General features: G+C 33.9%; 1 pseudogene; it reads left to right on the forward strand.

The window, feature by feature from the left end:
* The first annotated feature begins 10,352 nt into the window (after positions 1 to 10,352).
* Positions 10,353 to 11,187, forward strand: LOC101283168 (SWI/SNF-related matrix-associated actin-dependent regulator of chromatin subfamily E member 1-like; annotated as a pseudogene).
* Positions 11,188 to 17,226: the final 6,039 nt, after the last annotated feature.

Here is a 17,226-nt window from a genome sequence, read left to right on the forward strand (position 1 = left end):
CAGTCAATACTGTGCCCAAATTTGAAGCTCCCTGGAAAATATCCCTTCTGGGGTGTTATGGCTATTTGATTTAATTCAGAGCTCATCAAAGTTCTATGTCAAGGATATTACCAAAACAATGTAATTTTGCTGGCAATATCACTGGTGTCTAAGACTGTGATTTCAGGCAATCAAACAAGATCTTTGCCAGGAATTTCTGAATGAAATGATCACAGGGAACTTTGAAAAACTCCCACAGGAATCTTAAAGGCAGCATACGTGCACAAGGCTAGGTAAATGCCCAGGACAGACTTGGGAAAAATAGAAAGCCCCACACATCTCTAGCAGACGTTGAGGTGTTGAGGCCCTATGTAAGCAGGAAGTGAAAGTTAAAGCTGTATTATAAACTGCCTGAAGTTTAAATCATACCTTCTCATACAAATTCTTTTGACAGAGAGTGAAAGAAATAAAGGTAAGGTATTTTAGAAAATCTTCTGATCAATCACTGACTGTTTCTGAGAATCTGATTTGGAAAATCTTCTGACCAACCACTGACTAAATTATACTGACCCTGGGCTGAATTTAGGAAGTTAGGCTTAAAATTAAAACAAGAACTTAAAAAAAATCTAGTAGATTGCAGTGACTGCACAACACAACACAGGGAATATAAAAATCTACAGATCTAGTCTGAGAAAGTTATTTAAAAAGCAGCAACAACAAAACAATGACAAAACAAACAAAAACAACAACATAAATAGCGTCAACCCCACCCCCCCAAAAACCTCTGGGGAATGAGGAAGAATCTGAAACCAAAGTTACATTATATTATCTAAAATAACCAGTTTTCAATGTCAAATATAAGTCATACAAAATAATTGGAAAGTATGCCATATAAAAAAAAAGAAAAAGTAAAAGTAGACAATGGAAAATTTTTATGAGAAGGGCTGGATTTTGAAGGTAGTAGTTAAAGGCTTTAAATGAACCACCATAAATATGTTCAAAGAACTAAAAAATATCATATTTTAAAAAGCAAAGAAAGTATAATAACAACCTGCCATCAAATAGAGAATATCAATAAAGTGATAGAAATTATAAAATGAAACCAAAAAGAAATTTGGAGTTAAAAGTACAATAGTTGAAATTTGAAATAAGGATTCTCAACAACATATTTGATCTGCCAAAAGAAAGAATCAGTGAACTTCAAAAGATGTCAGCAGAGATTATGCAGTCTGAGGAGCAGAAAGGAAAGAAGTGAGGTGACCTGAACAGGGTCTCAGTGATGTGTGACACTGTCAAACATACTAACACATATAACAACAGACAGAGAAAAAGGAACTGAGAGAATATTTGAAGAAATAATGGCCAAAAACTTCCCAAATTTGATGAAAGGTGTGAATCTACATTTAAGAAGCTCCATGAACTCCAAGTAGCATAAACTCAAAGAGCTTCATACCTAGACTTATCATAGTCAAACTGACAAAATTCAAAGAAAAACAGAAACTTAGGAGAGCAGCAAGAGAAGAATATACCTTATTATATACAAGAAACTCTCAGTAAGGTTAACACCTGACTTCCCATCAGAAACCATGGAGGCCAGAAGATAATAGGATAACACATCGAAGTGTAGAAATTAAAAGACTGTCAATCAAGAATTCTATATCCAGCAAAAATATCCTTCATAAATGAAAAAGGAATAAAGACATTTCTAGATTAGCAAAAACTTAAGCGAATTTGTTTGCTAACAGACTTCCATGAAATACCAGGTTGAAATCTAAGGAAACTACATAGTAACTAAAATTCACACAAAGAAATAATGAACACTCATAAAAGGTAACTATATAGGTAAATACAAAAAGAGAGTACAAACATACTTTTGTTTGTAACTTTTGTATTCTCCTATCTGATTAAAAAATGACTACATAAAACAATAATTATAACACTGTATTCAGGGGCTTATAATATATTAGGATATAATTTGCATGACAATAATAATACAAAGAAGGGGAGAGGGAAGAAAAGTATATTGGGTCAAAGTCTTGTATACTATTGAAATTAAGTTAGTATTGATCTGAACTAGACTATTATAAATTCAGATGCTAATTGTAATCTACAGATCAGCCATCGAGAAAATAAATAATTAAAAAAACACACATGTGGAAATTTAAATGATATATAGAAATTTAAATGATATATGAAAAAGTATCTATTTAATACTAAATTTATAATAATCAAGGAATAGATGAACAAAAGCCATCTAGAACATACAGAATACAAATAGCATGATGCCTGACATAAATACTATCATCTCAGTAATTACATTAAATGTAAATGAATTAAACACTCCAATCAAAAGACAGAGATTGATGAAATGAGGGGAAAAAAGGCCAAAATACACTATATTAAAAGACACATTGCTTGAAAGTGAAAAAATGAAAGAAATATACTATCCAAGTAGTAACTGCCATGGTCTAAAGGTTTGCATCCCCCTCAGATTCATATGGTAAAGTCCTAACTTCCAAAGGTGATGGTATTAGTAGGTGAAGCATTTGGGAGGTGTTTTATTCATGAGAATGGAACCCTCATGAATGGGATTAGTGCTTTATGAAAGAGGCTCCAGAGAGATCCTTAGCCCCTTTCTCCATGTGAGAATGCAATGAGAAGTCTGCAACCTGGAAGACAGCCCTCACCTGACCACGCTGAAATGCTGAACTCAGACTTCTAGTCTCCAAACTGTGAGAAATAAATTTTCTGTTGTTTATAAGCAACTCAGTCTATGATATTTTGTTACAGCAGCCTGAATAGACTAAGATGGTAACCAAAAGAGAGCTGGAGTGGCTATATTAATTCACACAAAATACACTTTAAAACAAAGTGTTTCTGCAGGTAAAGAGAGACTTTTCATAAGGACAAAAGGATTATGACAATTATGTGTCTACCTAGAAACAGCTCTCCAAATTACATTAAGTAAAAACAGACAGAATTGAGGGAGAAATAGACAATAATAATTGGAGATTTCAATACAACACTTTCTATAAAGGTTAAAACTAGCAAAAGCTCAACAAGATATAAAAGAATTGAAAATCACAATAACTAGACCTAATAGACATTTACAGAACACCCTATCCAAAAATAGTAGAATGCACATTCTTTTCAAGTGTACATGAAATATTATCCAGCATATAGATCGTATGTTATGCCATAAAACAAATGTCAATACATTTAATTGTTTGAAATGATAAAAAGTTATGTTTTATTTTTTAAAGTATGTTTTATGACCACAAGGAAATTGAATGGAAATCAGCAATTATTAAATTTTTATGAAATCATGAAAATTCACAAATATGTGGATATTACACCATACACTATCAAATAAGCAATCAGTCAAGAAGGAAATCACAAGGAAAATAGAAAATACTTTGAGAAGAATGAAAACAAAAACACAACTTTACCAAAGCTGATGAGATGCAGCTAAAGGAGTGTTTTAGATGGAAATTCACAGTTTTTACCACCTATATTTAAAAAAAAAAAGAAAGGTCTCATATCAATAACTTTCCAATTTAAGAAACTAGAATAATAAGAGCAAACTGAATGGAAAACAAAGAGAAAAAAGTGAATAATAAAGATTAGAACAGAAATCAACAAAATGGAGAATAGAAAACAATAGAGAAAATCAACAAATCTAAAAATTGCCTATTTAAAAAGATAGGCGAAGTTACCTTCCACTAGACTACTCAAGAACAGAAGGGAGAAGATGCAAGTTATTCAAATCAGAAATGAGAATGGGGGCATCATGACCAGGCTTACAGAGATTAAAAAACAATTGTAAGACGTACAATGAACAACTATATGCCAACAAATTAGATAACTCAGATGAAAAAAATTTCTAGAAAGACATCTGGTAGATCTGTAATAAGTAAAGAGATTGAATTAGTATTTAAAATATTTCCTAAAAGAAAAACTCAGGACCAGATGGCTTTACCAATGAATTCTACCAAACATTTAAAGGAGAACTAATATTAATTTTTCACAAACTCTTTTAAACTTCTCAAAGTATTGTATGAGGTCAGTATGACCCTGACATCCAAACCAGACAAAGACATCACAGAAAAAACAGAAAGATAGATAGATGAAAGAAAGAAAGAAAGAAAGAAAGAAAGAAAGAAAGAGAAAGAAATCTACACATAAATAAAAAGGTGAGCAGTTTTGTAGGATACTAGATCAACATAAAAAAATCAATATATTTCTATACACTACAAGTAGGTAATCCAAAAACAAACTTAAGAACAGAATTCCATGTAAAATAGCATCAGAAACGATGTAGGAATCAATTTAATCAAAGAAGCACAAGACTTACATGCTGAAAACTACAAGACACTGTTGAAAACTATTTTTAACAATTAAAATAAATGAAAGACATCCTATGCTCATGGATCAGAAAACTTAATATTATTAACATGATAATACTCCAGTTGATCTACAGGTTCAATAAAAAGCCTTTTAAAATCCCAACTGGTTTATTTTTTATGGAAATAGACATGTTGATCCTAAAATTCACATGGGAATTCAAGGGGCCAGGATAGTCAAAACAATCTTGAAAAAGAACAAAATTGGAAAACTCAGACTTCTTGATTTCAAAACTTAGTTTAAAAACTATAGTAATCAAGACAGCATGGTACTGATACAAGGACAGACATGGACCAATGGAATAAAATTGAAAGTCCAGAAATAATCCTTACATTTATCATCAACTGATTTTCAACAATGTCAAGACTATCAAATAGGGAAAGAAAAGTCTTTTCAAAAAATGGTGCAGGGTCAGCTAGATATCTTCATGAAAATGAATGAATCTGATTGACATTTATCTCCCACAGTATAAAAAAGTTAACTCAAACTGGATTATATACTAAATTTACCACTTAAACTATATTCTTGGAAGAAAACATATGCATAATTCATTATAACCTTGGGATAAGTAATGGTATCTTAGGACACAAAAGCACAAATGACAAGAGGAAAAATAAGTAAATTGGGTTCATCAAAATTAAAAACTTTCATGTTTCAAAGGACACCATAAAAAAAGTGAAAATACAAACCATAGAATGGGAGAAAATATCTAACAAGGGACTTGCATCCAAAATGTATAAGGAACTCTTACAAATCAATAATAAAAAGAAAACTACCACAGTTTTAAAATGGGCTAAAGCTTCAAATAGATATTTTTCCAAAGAATATATTCAGATGGCCCATAAGCACGTGAAAAGTTATTTGACACCATTAGTTAGTAGGGAAATAGAAATTGAAATTACAGTGATATACTAATTCACATTGACTAGGATGGTTATAATAAAAAACAGACAGTAACAAATGTTAGAGAGGATGTGGAGAAGTTAGCACATACACTGCTGCTAGGAACGTAAAATGAGGTGATGACTTGAAAACCTTTCTTCAAAATGTTAAATACAGAAATAACATGTGACCCCAACTGTATTCTCAAATATGTGACCAAGCAGAATAAAAAATTATTCCACACAATACTTCAGCATGATAGTTCACAGACTTACTTATAATATCTAAGAAATAGAAACAAGACAAATGTCCATCAACTGATAAATGTGTAAACATTAAGTGGTACATCCACACAATGGAATATATCACAAATAAAAAATGACAAAGTACTGATACATACTACAACATGGGTGAATCTTGAAAGTATTGTGATAAGTGAAAGAAACTAGTAACAAAACATTGTGTATTTTATAATTCCATTTAAATGAAATATCTAGAATAGGCAAATCTATAAAGACAGAAAGTAAACTCATAGTTGACTAGGGTTGGGGTGGTATTGGGAGGAAATGGGTGGTGACTGCTAAGAGATACAGGGTTGTTTTTCTGGAATAATGAATATGTTCAAAACTTAGATGTAGTGATGTTTGCCTAAATCTATGACTGTACTAAACCCATGGAACAGTACCTTTTGAATGGCACATTTTGTGGTATATGAATTGTATTTCAATAAAGATGTAAAAAATTCATGAATAAATCTTTAATCTTTAATCTTCCATATTATGGTTGAAATCAATGCACTTGATTGAAATCAATGCACTTAAGCTTGAGTTATTATATTATATTAATATAATAACAATAATAATAAAATAGCCACCCGTTATTGACTGCTTGGTACAACAACCACGTGAGTATCAGGCAGTGATTTTAGTACATTAAGTCTGATTTTTAAGATGCTTTGCAGAATGGATAACATTAGTCAACATATTACAGATGAGCAAATGGAATGTCATATAGATTAAGTCAGGAGGTCACAGCTAATTATCTGATAAATGGTAGAGCCAGGATATAAAATCAGTATAAGGCCCGTGTACTTTCCTTGTTCCATCTGGCCTTGACAAATGCCTACAGCAATATTTCATAAAATGTATTTGCAGGATACTAGTGCCAATAATAGCTCTAGATTTTGTATTTTAAAAGGATTGCATGGTTAAGACTGAGAAACACGGATCCAAAAAAAATTATAACATATTGTATTGAGAGTCTATAATAAAGACACTAATCTAATTCATTCTGTATGGATGAGCAAACGAGCCCATATTAAGACAAATGATTTTCCTAGCATTTCCTCATCTATGGCAGCACAAAAGTTGCCTTTCGAATAGGTGGTTTATTCCAGTATATCAGCCTTATATCAAGGGCAATGGCTTAGCTAGATTCGTGGAGTACAATATTATGTTTTTGGACAATTAGCAACATGATCACCACTCTCTTGAAAATGAGTTACTTCACCTCTTACTACATATTAACACATTACTATGGTGCTGGCTTCACCCTATTCAAACAAAAATGATAAATTTTTTCTTGAATACCTTGTCAGGCACTCATGAATATGGGCAATCTCTAGCATTCTGATTCCATCAGGTAATGAGGAACTTTCATAATAAAGGCTAGAAAAAGCCTGGACTTGAGATCCTCTCTTGCCTACACAGAAAAATGAGGCTGGATATTTAACATTCACTCATATGCCCAGTGAAATGTGCTAAGTATATGTCACTTATTTTTCCAAAATAAATGAAGAAAATGCTTAAAACTTTAACTGTAAATCCAATGAAACACCTACCATTCCTTATTCCAATATTTCCTACTCATCACAGCTATATTAATCTTTGAAGCCCAGTCCGACCAGTAATCACCTACTCAATAACCATGCATGGTTTTTCTATTGTATGCAATACAAAATCCAAATCCCTTAGCCTGTCATTTATGATTTTTCCCAACAGATGGCCCCAGGCTTATTCACTATTCACACCTAATTTCCAGAAAACATCACAACTTGCTATTCTTCCAAATGAGACCCATACTTTATAACTGCTAGGTCTTTGCTCATATTTTTCCTATGCTCAGAATTCTTTGTTTTCCCCACTGCTTAGCAAAATTCGAATCACTTTTCATCCCAAAGGCAATTTCTATGATAAATTTGTTCTTAATTCCCAAATCAGATATAAGTTGTACTTTTTCTGAATTCTTTGGAAATTTTTTTATAAAACTCATCTAATACATTTACACTCACAATCTTATTTTACTTTGCTAAAATCCAAGAGGAAAGAATTTACACCCAAGCCTCCACTATTATGCTACTGAAGAAACTGATGGTTAGAAAATAGCCCCAGGTGAAGCATATACCAAAGACCAGAAACTGGATTAAAAATAATTTAGCTAAATCCAAAATGTGAGCTTTGTGATAATGATAGTAGGTGACTTTTTTTTTTTTTCTTTGTCATGCCAATTGTATTTTAGGCCTGTTCTCTTTACTTTTAAAAACAATTCTTTCTTGAAGCTCTTTACTTTCTGGCTCTGGGACCTGATTTTCCTCCCATATCATGTATATTCTTTCTCAGTTTCTTTTTCAAATTTTTTTTTACCTCGTCTCAATCCCTAATTCTTGTAATGTCCCAACCTTGGACTCTTGCTCTTCTTTATTTATACTCACTGTGATAGTTTTAAATACTATCTATGTACTTGTGACTCGAAGATTTACATATCCAACTCCAATCTCTCTGCTGAGCTATGGACTAAAATATTCAACCACCTGCTCAGAACCTCCATTTGGATGTCTAATTTAAAGTTAAACTATTCAAAGGAGATCCTCTCTTTGTCTCCCCTATCAAAGTACATTCCTATACCTTCTCTCTTACCATATCACCAAACAGCATGCAATCTGTCCAGTAGTTCAAACTGAAAACCAGCAATGAACCTTGATTCCTCTTTCTTTCACATTTACCATCAGTAAGTTCTGCTTGTACCATCACAGTGTCTCACCACTTCTTACCACCTAGATTCTTACCAGGTTTTTCGAAGCCACAACAAAATCTTGCCTAGAACTTATCAAGTTTTTGTAAACAGGTCCTCTTCTTTCAATCCTGCTCCAGTACTGAAAAGCTTCCATCTTCCACTCACCACCATTCTCAACCTCTCTAAGCTGACCTGAACAGACTGAATCTAGATTCAGTCTTGATTCTAGATTGCATTTGGTTTTGGCCAATGGTGAGTGTGTGGGTGGGGCAACAGCAAGAGTTAAGAACAAGACCTTTCCATGCAGAGTGACTTGAGGTTGACCAGTCCCCGAATTTAAGGTCTTAATTTTTATCAGACACTCCTCTTCACACAGCTCTTTCTTTCCCCATTTCACTAACTGCTCCACTCCTCTGTGCTTCTGGGTCCAATAGTGGTAAAAGCTCCCAAGTATTGGCCCTATGTTATTGCTCTATAGTTTACTAATTTGTTGTCTTTATTAACAGTCCTTTTATTAAGCTTTCCACGAAGTAGCAAAATTGAGTGTGGCATTGTGTCCAGCAAGAACTCCAGGTGATACACTACCTATGGCTTGTGCTATATATACACCATCTACAGCTTGTGCTATACATATCAACAATAATTATCTTTAAAAAACCAAAAAGTGAAATCATGAAATTGTTTCCTCTTGAAGCTCTTCTGAGACTTTCTAGTAAGGTCCAAATCTCTAACCATGGCCCTTAAGGCTTCTATGAGCTGGCTCTGGCCATGAATCCAGGTTCATCTCCCACTCTCCCCACTTTCATTCATTTCATTCCTGCTGTCTTGACTTTCCATTTTATTCCTCAAGCAAAAATATACCATACTGAGCTTATTTCTATCTCAGAGCCATTGCATCCTGTTAGTTCTTCCTGAAATGTTCCTCACACACAGGTGATCATTGCTTGCTTCTTCATTTTACTTAGGTATTATTTAGACAGGCCTTCTTAACTACCCTTTCAAAAACAGTCCCCCATTCGTATTTAATATCTAGTTGTTTGCCTGACTTTATTTTTCTCCTAGAATTTATCTCTACCCAAAATTGTATTTTATAGTTATTTGTTTATTTGAATATTGTCTGTTTCATTCACTAGAAGTTTCACAATGTCAAGAATTTTATGTGTCTTAGTTACTGTTATACTCAGAGTAAGAAAACAGTGCCCAGAATATACTAGTGCTATGGAAAAAAGAAGAATGATTTGAGTGCATGAATGAATGAATAAATGAGGTAGTCAGGTAGGTACTATTAGAGTCACCACTTTACAGACAAGGAACTGAGAGTTAACTAGAAAATTGCAAACCTGAGAATACTGAATTATTTTAATAAAGGTAAGAACTATGTATTAATACACGTTTTATTTCCCTTAAGCCCTGACACAGTGCTTGAACATGGCAATCTCTCAATTGATTTATGTTCACTAATGATGGAGGCTTTTTAAAGAAGAGCAATGTGGCAGCAACATGCAGACTGGCTTTGGAAGGGAAGCTGGTTAGAAATTTATCTTAGTACTATGCATGTGTTTCCATATAGTCTCAGACAACATAAATTGATCATTAAAAAGGTATTTTAATAAAGGCATCTATGATTATTACAGTCGAGTATGAAGGCTTTACATGTAGTTATTTACAACTGTTTACCTAGTTTGTAGATTATACAGGCTTTGCTTGCTACTTGTCTTTTGGAAGATCTGCTTTTTGGACATTTCATGGTTCATTAATAAATTTATCAAAGAGTTTATGTAGGAAAAAAAACTATCAGAAATTTCACTGCAGTCACTTCAAAATTTTTATTAGTAGCTCTGATACAAGCAAGTAACAGCATTTTAGAAATAAATGTGATATTATGTTATTTATGTAATATGATATTACCCTTGAATTCAGCTTTACGACTATTTTGCAAACCTATACTGAATATATAATAGTTTATAATGTGATGTGTGCGAATTAAAAAATGTAGATATCAAACCCACTCTATCTTATTGGTTAAGTAGTTAAGGAACACACATGAAGCAAGTAGATATCCAGTTCAAGACAAGATGCTATGCAAGCCCACAGGATATACTGGATTAAGCGCAAAAAGTTGTGCAGAAGCTGCTTTAGAGGAAGAAAGTTGACAGAGTCAGTCTCGCATGGAGAAAGGAAAAATCTTACATGAGCATTCAGCCTGCTGAAGATTCGATAATTATGATGATGGCTTTTCAATGAAGCAAACAGCTATAGCCCGTTTCCACAGAAACCACCGCCTCATCCGTGAAATCCTAAGTGAGAGTGTGGTGCCAGACGTTTGGTCAGTTGTCATAACAGCTAGAATGCAGGTCCTCAAATGACAGGTCCAGTCCTTAATGGTTCATCAGTGAAAACTAGAAGCTGAACTTCTTCAAATAGAGGAGTGACACCAAGAAAAGAAGAGGAAATTCCTGGAAAGCACAGATTCATTTAACAATGAACTTAAAAGCTTGTGTGGTTGAAAGTAGAAGTGGATATGGAAAAATCTGCAGCTGAAATTGCACAGGCTGAGGAACAGGCTCACAAAAAGCAGGAAGAAAGGGAGAAAGAGGCAGCAGCGCAAGCTGAGCACAGCCAGAGCAGTAGTGTTCCTGAGGAGGAGCCAGCAGCTAATAAGACCGAAGAAAAAAAGACAAGAGCATCCTGAAGGACACAGAGGAGACACTCCTTGAAGAAACGACAGAAAGTCAACAGAATGGTAAAGAAGGCACATCTACTCCTGAGGACGAGGAGAGCGGGCAGGAGGGGGTGGACAGTCTGACAGAGGAAGGGACCAGTGATAGTAACACGGGCTTGGAGAGCAACAGCGCAACCGTGGAGGAGCCACCAACGGATCCCGTACCAGAAGATGGGAAAAAAGAATGAATATTGCCTTGTTTTATGTGTTCTAAATACTTTTATTAAATGAAAAGATGTTTTTTGAGTTTTTTAAAAAAAATTTGCTTAGGTTCTCCAAGATCATCCTAAAATGTTTTTCATGAATAATTTTGATTTGGTTTAACCAAATATTTACAACCATAGCATGTGACATTTATGTCTAGAGTGATGGAATTTTGTTGTGCTTTGCATGATTGTGAATTTGGTGATTTTGATACTCGTCCAGTTTCTACATTTTTTTTCCCTGAAAAATGAAGAAATAGCTACTAGTCCTTTTGTTACAATATTTTAAAACTACTTAGACCATGGTAATTCCATGAAATGAAGATACTTTCTAACCACAAAAACTTTATGATAAAAAATATCATTAGAAAATTAAGGATTTTAGGAACTATGCTCTCAGGTTAAGAACAGACTGGGATTCTCAAATCTAATGAGCAATATCAGAAAAATAACGAAGAATAGAAAAGCCTTCTTTCTTAAGGGTACATAATGCCTTCATGTATTTCTTTTATGTAATTCTATATTCTTATGTTTGTCTCAATGTAAAAAGAGCCTCTAAAACAATTTTAAGCATTATTGTTCTTGGTCGGTAAATTGCTACTAATCATTCTAACAAAGGACAGAGTTTCTGTTTTGTACAATGTCTATTACATTAAGATGTTAAAAAATACCATTATTGTGAGATATTTAGTGAACACTAAACTTAAACGAATTCTCTAAGACTAAGTCAAATGAAGAAAGATTAAAGATAAAGACAAATTTGAATTCAATGTCATAATACCAATAAACACAAATTAGGAAATTTAAGTTGATACAGGTTAGAATCTACAATGAAAATATTAATACAGCAAGTGAACAGCATTTAACAAAAACTACAGAAAAGAAAATCAGATAGAAACAACTTCTAAATATATTTTTTTTATTTTAGGAAAGTTTAGGAGTTGCAGAAATATTAGACTCCTTGTATACCTCACACTCAGGTTCTCTATTGTTGAAATTACCATTACACTTCTCACAACTAATGAAGCATTATTATTAACTAAGGTTGATATTTTATTCAAATTTCCTTAGCTTTTGCCTCATGTCCTTTCTCTGTTCCATGACTGCATCCAGGATATCACATTATATTTAGTTTCCTCAGGCTTCTCTAGATTATGTTTCTTAGACTTTCCTTTTTTATTTGATTACTTTGATAGTGTTGAGGAGTAGTCATCAAGTATATCATAAAATGTCCTTCAGTTTGGGCTTGTTTTATGTTTTTCTCATGGTTCCACAGTGTTTATGGATTTGGTAAGGAAGACCAAAGATGTAAATTGCCATTCTCATCACATCGTATCAAGGGTACATGCTATTAACATGACTTTATCCCTGATATTAATCTTTTTCTCCTGGCAGAGGTAGTGTTTGTCGGTTTTTTTTTTCCACTTGAAAGTTTTCTTCTTTCTTTCCATGATATACTCATTAGTAGGAAGTTACTACAGTTAACTCTTGAATAATGTGGGGATAAGAGCTGCTGGTCCTTAGCACAGTCGAAAATCTGCCTATAACTTACAGTTGGCTCTCTGTATTTGTGGTTCCTCCATAACAGCAGTTCCTCCTTATCTATGGCTCTGCATCCAAGAATTCAACCAACTTTGGATCATGTAGAAACATTATATTTAATACTGAAAAAAATCCATATATAATTGGAATTGTGCAGTTCAAACCCATGTTGATCAGGGTCACACATGAGGGGTGAGACTTTATCCTCCACCTCCTTGGGAAGACAGTAGCTACATAATTTATTTGTAATTCTTCTGCATTGGAAATTTGTCTCTCTTTCTCATGTATCTTTTTATTTAATCATTTATTTATATCAGTCCAGCATACAGATATTTATTTTATACTTTGGGCTAGAATCCAAAGCTACCATATTTATTTTATTACTCAAATTGTTCCAGTTTAGAACCATTGAGAGTTTTTTCAGTTGGTTCCTGTGACCTTTGACATATCCCCACTGTTTTTTTTTTGTTTTTTGAGTACTGTCTTACCTTTTGGCATGACAAACCACTCAATGATTCATCTTGTATATTCCATGCCTCTATATTCCCTTCCTTCAACTGGGAGAAGTTTTCAGAATTGTCTCCTTATGAATCCTTTTTCCCTAGATATTAGGCATTTGTTAAGATTCTGGATGGGTTTCAAGATGGCTATTCGCCCAATTTCCCAGCTAGCACCATCAAGGAATCTCTCTCATGTCCTCACCAGGAGAATTTGGTGGGTTCCTGAAGTAAAGGTATGAATAAGTGTGGGCCCCTCTTATGATTGCAGTCCCCAAGAGTTTCTCACTTTCAAGCTAGCCTGCACTCTGCCTTCAGCAGTTCCTCAAGATTACCATTTAAATGTTCCTACTAGTTTAAGGATTCTCATATTTTGTTCTCCAGGTAAGCAAATCTCTGGAGCTAAGTCTTTCTGGATGTGACTGTTTCTCTAAATTTGGGGGTTTCAGCTTGCCCTGTGATCTTTGTTCAATGATGGGTCAAAAAATTATTGATTTTTAATATTTCTGGGTTTTTTATTCTAAGGATGGGAGTTAGGAATTGATGCTGAAACCCAATCTCTGGAAATATTTATAACTCATACCATGACTGATCATTGACAAAATGTAGAATTCTGTAGATAATGAAATTAGTAATGTTATACTAATAGTCATGCTTTGAAATATAACTTCTAAAAATTTAGAAAAAAATTATTTTCAAATATTTACAAAAGTTGATCATTTACAAATATAAGACAAGTAAAACTTTAAACAACTTCAAGGCTAAAAAGACACATATTATATTTATAGTAATATTATTGAACTAGATCTTAATAGTAAAAGGAGAAAATAATAAATTTGTGTAGTACTTTTATAAACATTTTCTTAAATCTTAAATGGAACTATTTGTTAACCTCATCATACCTAGCACTAGTTCTATTTATTTTCATCACTTAATAATTTTCCACAAAATGTCAATACTTGTAGTTATATATGGTTAGAAAAATTATTCTAACAAAACCAGAATATATCTATTTTAATTTTTAAAATAAACATCATTTTAAGCTTTCCAATTAAAAATAATTCATATGTTTTTGACACAATCAAAGCTTCTCATTTACAAATTTAGAGTCCAATCTAAGTAGTTACCAATCATTGGATCCTGAAATATTTACACCCAACATTAAAGACAGAGCATAGTAACAGATGCACATTTAATACAACTATAATTTTGCCTAATTAGCTAGCCAAGTTTTAAAATGGAAACAGTGCGCAATTCCTTTAAGATCACTGTCATTCCTTGCAACCCTGAAGTGAAAAAATTCAAATTCCTTGTCGGAAGATTGCAGCCGCTATAGACACCATCAGGATCTGTAGCAAGGTTTCCATCCATTTTTGTCTTTCATCAGTTTCCTCCCTTTCTGTTTTATGGGAAATATATGCTTTAAAAGAGTTAACTAATTGAACTTCATTCTGAAAAATTAATTCTTTAAAACAGAATTTTTTTTTTTTACTTCTATGTTTTTTTTCACTTTCTATGCTTTTCTGGGGAAAATGGATTTGTATAAATATTTTCAACTAGACTGCTTGGTTTTACTCAGCTTGGGGATTTTATAATTGTTATTTTAATTCTGGGCTTACACCCTGAGGCAATTTCATGAAGAGCACAATTTTTGAAAATCAACTGAATCAATAGGTTGTATGTTATGGTTTTTAATTTTTTATGAAAGATGTTCCTTGCAGCTTCAGGCCTCCCATCTTGAAAGATTTCACATTAGAATATGAGGCAACAGAGTAAAGGTGAAACGACAGTTGGAATGATTCAAAACTTATCAGCTTATAAACAACTGAAATATAAGTTAGGAATAATACATCACTTGTGTCGAATGTGTGTCTAAACATCAGCATTTGGTAGCCTCAAAAATAAATCAATTATTTTAAATAAAGCCTTTCTTTTCAAGAGGAGCTGAAGGGAATAAAAATAATTTTTCACTCATTTGAGAAGGAAATGAGTCCATGGGGGAACTTTGCATGGGGGCCTGATGGAGCATAAAGAGACAACCAGAGCCCAAAGCAGGCTTCTTAAACTTATTTAAAATATTTCTTTTTGCATTTTTTTTATTTTAAAGCTTTCAAGTTTTAATCATTACCATATGGGATTTAGAAAGAAACTGTTAAGAAATAATTGCTCACAATAATCATAAGTAGTCTGAATTAAATTAGAGCAGAGAGTGAGAGACGATGCGGTGAGTATGAATTTGCTTTTAAAGACAAATGCTTAATGGAAGGGCACGTTTAATATTGTATGTGAAATCATTTGTTACTGGCAAGACATCCTAAGCATTTCAAGTTCAAGTGGACAATGTTAGTATTTGGATTCAGTTATCACCCATGGATTTATCATTTTTTAAATGCTATTAGTCAATTATTAACATATTAGGGAAGATACTTCCTTAAGTGTACCATCTTTGTAAAGGAACTTCTAAAAAGTTTTGTGTAAATAATGTTATATTGTTCTCACAGAATATTTGATGTATTTTTAAAGGAAAGGTAAAAAACCTTAAAAAACAAACACCACACATATGTTTTCTTGCCCTGTACATTGAAACTACACAGATATAGTGACATTTCAAAAGCAAAGAGCACATTTAACTCCCATTACAAAAGACATTTCCCTCTAAAAAGAAGTCAGGTCTCATGGAGAAAAATGGGGGATTTACAGGACAAGGAAAGTTCAAAGAGAATGTAGAAAACCTTCCTGGCCAGAAAGAAAAAAAACAAAAAAAGAAAGCTCTCCTTTAAGGAAGAATGCCAGGTAATAAAAACAAGGGGAATAATGAAAACTGACTACCACTCTAGCAACACAATAGATGCAGACTTGATCAACAGTGAGTGTGAAGGCTGCTGAGTGAAGGGAAGGATTGAATCAGAAAGTATGCTTTTAAAATGGAGAGGTCTGGCTGTCCCTATCTTAGTCAAGTGGTTAAAATTGGCATTGTCAATGGTGAGATGGCCTCACTTGATATGCCTCCCAAGGGCACATCATAATCTTGTGGTTTGAAGTTGCTTTCATAACTTTCACCTGAGTTTTATTCTGAGGAAGCAGTCAGAAGAATCTGGGTATGGGATGATCTGCAGGGCTATTTGACCACACCATTCTAATAAATAAATACAATGAAGAAATGAGAGGAGGGCTTCCCTGGTGGCGCAGTGGTTGAGAGTCCGCCTGCCGATGCAGGGGACACGGGTTCGTGCCCTGGTCTGGGAAAATCCCACATGCCGCGGAGTGGTTGGGCCTGTGAGCCATGGCCGCGGAGCCTGCGCGTCCGGAGCCTGTGCCCCGCAACGGGAGAGGCCACAACAGTGAGAGGCCCGTGTACCGCAAAAAAAAAAAAAAAAAAGAAATGAGGTAGGTGACTTAAGACACATAGCAGCCAAATGTACTACGTAAACCTTGCTTGGTTCCTGAATCGAAAAAACAACCGTCCCCTCTAAAGGACATTTTGGGAACAACTGAGGACATTTGAGCATGATCTATATTTGGTCAATGCTATTAAATTAGTGTTGGTTTTCTTAGGTAGTATTGATATGGTTTTGCAGGAGAATGCCCTTGCTTTAAGAAGAAGCATGCTGAAGTATTTAGATGTGAAGGGTTATACTGCCTCAGCCTACTAGTGTCTTTTGGCAGGGGGGTGTGGGGGAGGGGAGAGAGAGAAGAAAGAAAAGGAGGAGGTGGAGTGGGGATGGGAGGAGGAAGAGGAGAAGAGAAAGAAAGAACAAAAGAGGAAAGAAAGAAAAGGAAAGAAGGAAGAAAGGAAGGAAGAAAAGGGAAAAGAGAAAAAGAAAGAAAGGAGAAAGAAAGATGGAAAGATAGGAGCAACGGTGACAAGGTTTTAACAAGTGATGAATCTATAAGGAGTATGTTTTATTGTGTTATTTATCAACTATTCTGTAGACTTGAACTATCTCAAAATAAAATGAAATAAATGTATAGAAAAGAAAAAAAT

Source organism: Orcinus orca, chromosome 6, assembly GCF_937001465.1.
Source record: "Orcinus orca chromosome 6, mOrcOrc1.1, whole genome shotgun sequence".
Classification (NCBI taxonomy): domain Eukaryota; kingdom Metazoa; phylum Chordata; class Mammalia; order Artiodactyla; family Delphinidae; genus Orcinus; species Orcinus orca.